The sequence below is a fragment of the Oratosquilla oratoria genome, chromosome 3 (assembly GCF_046742065.1).
Source record: "Oratosquilla oratoria isolate Oo_2021 chromosome 3, ASM4674206v1, whole genome shotgun sequence".
Lineage (NCBI taxonomy): Eukaryota > Metazoa > Arthropoda > Malacostraca > Stomatopoda > Squillidae > Oratosquilla > Oratosquilla oratoria.
In genome coordinates, this window is record NC_134779.1 from 60273572 (window position 1) to 60281071 (window position 7500).

Here is a 7500-nt window from a genome sequence, read left to right on the forward strand (position 1 = left end):
GGAAGAAAGGGAATGAGAGGAATGAAAATGGAGTAGAAGATGAAGACGGCGAAGAAGAACAAGAAAATGAGATTTGAAAGAAGAAATGAAAAGAGAAAGAAAAAAGAGAACGAGAGCCTATGGAGGGAAGAGGAGGGATAGAGAGGAAGAAGAAGAGGGAAGGGAAGAGAGGGAAGGGAGGATAAGGGAAGGGAAGATTAGAGAAGAGGAGGATGAGGATGAGGAGGAAGGGAAGGGAGGTAAGAGGAGGAAGGTAGGAATGAGGGTGAAGATGATGATTATGAGCATAAGGAGGAGAAAGAGGAGGGAAATAGAGGAAGAAGAAGACGGAAGGGAAGAAAGGGAAGGGAGGAAAAGGGAAGGGAAGATTAGAGAAGAGGAGGATGAGGATGAGAAGGAAGGGAAGGGAGGTAAGAGGAGGAAGGTAGGAATGAGGATGAAGATGATGATTATGAGCATAAGGAGGAGGAAGAGGAGGGTAATAGAGGAAGAAGAAGACGGAAGGGAAGAAAGGGAAGGGAGGAAAAGGGAAGGGAAGATTAGAGAAGAGGAGGATGAGGAGGAAGGGAAGGGAGGTAAGAGGAGGAAGGTAGGAATGAGGATGAAGATGATGATTATGAGCATGAGGAGGAGGAAGAGGAGGAGGAGAAGAAGGAGGAGGACAATGGGGAAGGAGGAAAGGGAGAAAGAAGTGGATTCGATGGATGAGGATGAGTGAGGGAAGAGAAACAGAAGAAGAAGGAAAAGTAAGAAGAGAAGAGAGAAGAGGAGATGAAGGGAGGGGGGAGGAGGTGGGGGAGTGGGAGTGGGAGTAGGAGGGGGAGAGGGGTTGGTGTTTACCGGAAAGATCTCTAGATACAGTATAAGCTGTTCAATAAAAACATACATTTTCTTTGATAGTTTTCATGACAGTCGCATGTAGGATTCGAACCCACTGCTTTCGGCCACCCGCAAAGCAGTGGGTTCGAATCCTACATGCGACTGTCATAGAAATTATCAGATTAATGTCGCTGTCATTAGCGAATTTCTCTCAAACATTTTCTTTGTAAATCCTTGTTCCTCTCGACGACAATCGAAACAGTTTAGGAATTTACAATCAATCAAACACCTGTTCATACTCATAAGTTCTCTCTTCTGGTGAAAAAGGTTGGTTAGATTCAGTTGGTAGAATAAATAGATTGACAAGCGAAATTGAACAAATGGAAAGTAAAACATACACGTCACTGAATTGATTGGGTTGAGAGGCTCAGTAGATGAGAAGAATAAAGTGGAGTTGAGTTGATTGGAAAACGATAGAAATATTCACGAATTCATCTAGCTGAGAATCTATACTATATGGTCTGTTCTGAATTATAAGTTGAAAAGAAAAAGAAAGAAAGAAAGAGAGAGAGAGAGAGAGAGAGAGAGAGAGAGAGAGAGAGAGAGAGAGAGAGAGAAAGAGAAGTCAAGGATATGGAAAAGTTAGAAGAAGTGAAAGAGAAGAACAAGAGATGAGGAAGAGGAGGAAGGGATGAAAAAAGAAGAGGACGAGAAGAGTAACAGCAGAAGAAGGATATAAAGAGGAAAAAGGAGTGAAGGGACGAGGAGAGAGGGAGAAAGAGAGAGAGAGAGGGAGGGAGGACAGAGAGAAAGAGAGGGGGGACAGAAAAAGAAAGAGAGAGAGAGAGAGAGAGAGAGAGAGAGAGAGAGAGAGAGAGAGAGAGAGAGAGAGAGAGAGAGAGAGAGAGAGAGAGAGAGAGAGAGAGAGAGAGAGAGAGGGAGGGAGGACAGAGAGAGAGAGAGGGGGGCAGAAAGAGAGAGAGAGAAAGAGAGAGAGAGAGGAGGGAGGACAGAGAGAGAGAGGGGGCAGAAAGAGAGAGAGAGAGAGAGAGAGAGAGAGAGAGAGAGAGAGAGAGAGAGAGAGAGAGAGAGAGAGAGAGAGAGAGAGAGAGGAGACAAAGGGAAAGACAAAGAGAGAGAGAGAGAGAGAGAGAGAGAGAGAGAGAGAGAGAGAGAGAGAGAGAGAGAGAGAGAGAGAGAGAGAGAGAGAGAAAGGAAAAGACAAAGAGAGAAAGAGAGAGAGAGAGACAGAGAGAGAAGAGAGTGGCGTAGGAATACGAGACAAGGCGAAGAGAAGGGGGAAGGGGAAAGTAGAAATAAGGGGAAACCGGCGGAAAATGAAGATAAATGTATAGAGGGAAGGAAGGCGGGACAGAGAGGGGAAGTAGGGAGACGAAGCTCGAGGGTAAGGAGGAAAGACATAGGAAGGGGAGAGGACGAGGGTATATCCTAAGTCGTATTCAATACATATACATATATATATATATATATATATATATATATATATATATATATATATATATGTATTTATATTGGAAGAGCATTTGTACAAAACTAGGCACAAATTAAATAATACATCTCTATTTGTATTTGTTATAATAAAATTGATTAAAATCATTATGATGTCAAAGAATTTGTATATTACAATACAAAGTTTTTAATGAGAATGAAAAAAAGAGGAGAATAAGTCATTGGGAGATATGATCAAAATTATATATTAAGTCAGGAAATATATTTAATTTGGAAGTGGGTTGGAACAATTTCGCCAACCGTGTAGTTAGTGAATGGAATAAACTTCCTGCAGAGGCAGTACAATGTATTTCAGTCCCAAGCTTTAAGATTCGTTTATATAAACATCTAAGCAAGATACTTTAATGACTGCCATTTATTTTATATTATTTGTTTATTTGTTTGTTATTATTTGTCTGTTTGTTTATTATTAGTTCTTTGAATATCATTTATTATTATTTATATGTCAATTCATTATCATCTAATATTAATCTGTTTGTTTAATATCTAACTATACCTATGCATTTATTTGTTTTATTTATTACTATTTATATCATAATAATTCATTTTATTTTATTTATCTATTAATTTTTTATTTATCATTTTTATACTTTTTTCACATCCGATCTAGTTATGTACTAAAAGGTCTCCAGTCACCATACTCCGCCTTTTTAATCCTTTGTAGGAAAAAAGAGAGAGACAACAATAAGAAGAATAAAAACGAAGAAAAGAAGATAATGAAAAGAAATAAGGAGGGAAGAAAGCGAGAGACGAGATTAGGTAAAAGGGGGAGAGAAGAGGAGGAGAATAAAATGTGAGAGAGTCAAAGAAGGCTGTAAAAAAATGAAACAAGGAAAAGTGGATAAACACATGGAAATAGGAACAGAGAAAGAAAACAAAATGAAATAAGAATAATTGAAAAAAGTGTTATGAGGATGATGGAGAAGGATAAGAAAATGTGAAAAGAGAGAGAGAAAGAGAGAGAGGGAGAAAGAGATAGAGAAAGAGAGAGAGAGAGAAAGTGTGTTTATGTATGTATGAGAGAGAGAGAGAGAGAGAGAGAGAGAGAGAGAGAGAGAGAGAGAGAGAGAGAGAGTAAGAGAGGGAAAGAGAGAGAGATATAGATAGAGAGAGAGAGAAAGAGAGATAGAGAGATAGATAGAGAGAGAGAGAGAGAGAGAGAGAGAGAGAGAGAGAGAGAGAGAGAGAGAGAGAGAGAGAGAGAGAGAGAGAGAGAGAGAGAGAGAGAGAGAGAGGGAGGAAAGAGGCGAGTATTGTCCAAAGAGATGCTGAGAGAAAAAGAGAAAGAGAGAGAGAAGGCTGGTGAACATAGAAGGGGAGGGAGAGAAGGGAGAATCATGAGTGAGGAGAGTGAGGGGAGGGCAAATTGAAGGAGTAAAGGAGTAGGGGGAACGAGAAATGAAAGAAGGGTGAGGAAGGGAGTAGGGGAGGGAGTCGTGGGAGTGTTTTAAAGAGGGAGTAAGGAGAGGAAGGGAGGAATATAAAGGAAGGAGGAAGGGAAGGAGTGAGATAGGAGTGAGGGAGTGAATGTGGGAGTGAGATAGGAGTGAGGGAGTGAATGTGGGAGTGAGATAGGAATGAGGGAGTGAATAAGGGAGTGAGACAAGAGGGATTATAAAAGAAAGTTGATAAGTGAGGGAGTTGAGAACGTGTGATGAGGGAGTAAAGGAGACGAGACTGGGGGAGTAATATAGTGCGGTGAGGGAGTGTGGGAGTGAGTGAGGTAGGGAATAAGAAAATAGAGAAAGATATATTGAGATGTGAGAAATAGGGATAAGGTAGTGAGAAGAGTGAGGGAGTGAGGAAGTGGGAGAGTACGGTGAGGGATTGAGGGAGTGAAGGAAAGAGTATGGGAGTGTGATTGAGGTAGAGGAAGAGACAAAAGAAAATGTTGTAAAAGAAAGTTGAGGGATGAGAAATGGTGATGAGGGAGTGGGAGACTACAGTGAGGGAGTGAGGGAGAGAGTGATTGAGTGAGTGAGGGAGTGAGGGAGTGCGAGAAGGAGTAAGGGACTGAGAGAAGGAGTGAGGGAGGGAGTGGGGGAATGAGGAAGTGAGGGAGTGAGGGAGGGAGTGAGGGAGTGCGAGAAGGAGTGGGGGAGTGAGAGAAGGAGTGATGGAGGGAGTGGGGAATGAGAGAATGAGAGGAGGAGTGATGGAGGGAGTGGGGGAATAAGGGAGTGAGAGAAGGAGTGAGGGAGGGATGGAGTGAGGGAAGGAGTGAGGGAGTGGGGGAGTGAGGGAAGGAGTGGGGGAGAGAGAGTGGGGCAGTGAAGGAGGGAGTGAGGGAGTGGGTGAGTGAGGGAAGGAGTGGGGGAGTGGGGGAGTGAGGGAAAGAGTGAGGGAGTGAGAGAGGGAGTGGGGGAGAAAGGGAGTGGGGGAGTGAAGGAGGGAGTGAGGGAGGGAGTGGGGGAGTGAGGGAGGGGGAATGGCGTTAAAGGGCAGCTATTGATACGAGGCTCTTGTAGCGAGGCTGCTACCGCGAACCAAACATTTAACGACTGAGTAGGATCAACCACCAACACAATCCACTGTAAATGTATTCAAATACCACAATGAATAAAACTAGTGAGGATCTAATACCAATATTTAGATTCTTTAATGGTGTAGAGGTGTGAGGTGTTACATGCTGTATACATACATACATACATACATACATATATATATATATATATATATATATATATATATATATATAAATATTTGTACGTATGTATATATACATATATACATATATATATATATATATATATATATATTATATATATTATATATATATATATATATATATATATATGTATATGTATTTATATATATACATATATATATATATATATATATATACATATATATATATATTATATATATATATATTTGTACGTATGTACATACATATATATATACATATATATATATATATATATATATATTATATATATGTATATATATATATATATGTATATATATATATATGTATATGTATATATATATACATATATATATATATATATATATGTGTGTGTGTGTGTGTGTGTGTGTGTGTGTGTGTGTGTGTGTGTGTGTGTGTGTGTGTGTGTGTGTGTGTGTGTGTGTGTGTGTGTGTTTAATATATATGATTATCATATATAATACGATCATCATCCGACCAAGTGTAAATGGGAAAGATAACATGAACAACGTAAGGTACTAACAAATTATTGAATAAATAGACAAAGTTATAGAAAAAAATAATAGTAATAATAATAATAATAATAATGATAATAATAATAATAATGATATGTGTATGTGTATGTATGCATTTGTATATGTATGTATATGTGTATATGTGTATATATGTATATATGTGTATGTGTATGTATGTATGTATTTGTATATGTGTATGTATATGTATGTGTATGTATGTGTATATATGTATATGTGTATGTATACATGTATATATATGTATATATATATTTATATATATATGAATGCAGGATGGACAACTTGAGCAGCTTAAACAGTAGACGGAAAAATCTTTCTTATATTACATCTTCATACAAAGTACAAAAAATAGAGATTACGAGAACTTTCTTTACTCTCTAGTGGTTCTTCTTGCATTATGTTTTCCATGGTGAAACAAGTTTCCTGCATATCTAGCGAATTTGAGGCTAGATAGGATAAATAGTCAGATAATAAGAGACGGGACCCAACGAGTATTGCCCCTTTCCCTTTATACTACAATTAGGTAAATACAATTAGGTAAATACACACACACGCACACACCTTTTTGTAACTGAATTACGTTTTTCTAATTGTAAAATTTCATCTATGCAATTTATATAATATATAGGCTATTATTATTTCACCGTCGTGAATAATAATAAAAAAAAGACATCACAAATGATCAGCCATCACTACAGAATCGCACTAATAACTAGAGAAGTGTTGCACCAAAGAATCTGTAGAATTTATTAGGGGCAGCAGTTGTAGCGTTTTGAAAAATGACCAGGTATATTTAGTTTTAGAAAATGTTATCTATTTATATATTTATCTATGTATATATTCATGTGTTTTTTATTCGTTCGTTTATATGTTTATTTATTCATATATGTATCTATGTATGTATTTGTTATTCTTTTATAATTGCATAATGAATGTTAATGAGCGAGTTCACACTGTCAAAATGGCCTCCATTCAGCGTGACCTCATTCTCGGTCAGCTGAGGTCACGCTCGTCCAATCTGTGTCCGCGAGATGGACTTAGCCCTGGCCACCCTCGCTCCTCCGAGGCCTCCGGAGGACGTCGCCGCCGAGTGAGGGAAGTCTTCGACCACGTCTTCAGCGACCCTTCAAGAAACGAGATTCCACAGGGATCCTTCCCCTTGCCGTCCAGCACCCTCGGACTGGAAAAGGACTTTTGACTCCGGTTTGGGTCGAAGTCGACGGTGGATCGTCGGGTCCCATTAGCCCGCACCTCGGAAGCCCGCCGGAGGAAAAACCTCGACAAGAGAGGTAACGGCGGCGCCGTTGGAAGATGGGTCTCATTAGCCCTGACCTTCGGCCGCCTTCTTCGAGAATGGATCTCCCGTGCCGACCCGGGAGACTTCAGGATCGTCCAAGGCACCGTGAAACTGGCGGAAGACGGGTCTCATTAGCCCTGACCGCAGTGTCTCCTTTGGACAGGAATCCTTCGGCCCTTGGCTTGGTGCCACTGCCGAAGAGGGTCTCATTAGCCCTTACTGAGACCAGACCATCGAAAGCTCCTCCGACAGCCTTAGGATGCTGGTCTATGTATTGGGTATGGGTCTCTTGAGCCCTGACCAATACTGAACACCCTGCTGGAATCGAAGGTTCTCGAATGGAACTGGAGGCGCTGGAAGAAGCCTCTCTCAACTCCAAGTGACCCCACACACACACATGTACACATCATACATACACGTTACACGCACACTTACATATACATACATATCTACACATACACATACATTACATTCACACTTTCATATACATACATACACATACACAAACATATACACACGTATGGGGATCCCCTCAGCTGAATAAAAATGCCTGGCTATAGCCAAAATATGTATATGATGTTGATTTTACCTTTATTTTTTGAAATCCTCAGTCCAATAGTTGTCTTCATCATTATGATAATTATTATTTCTCG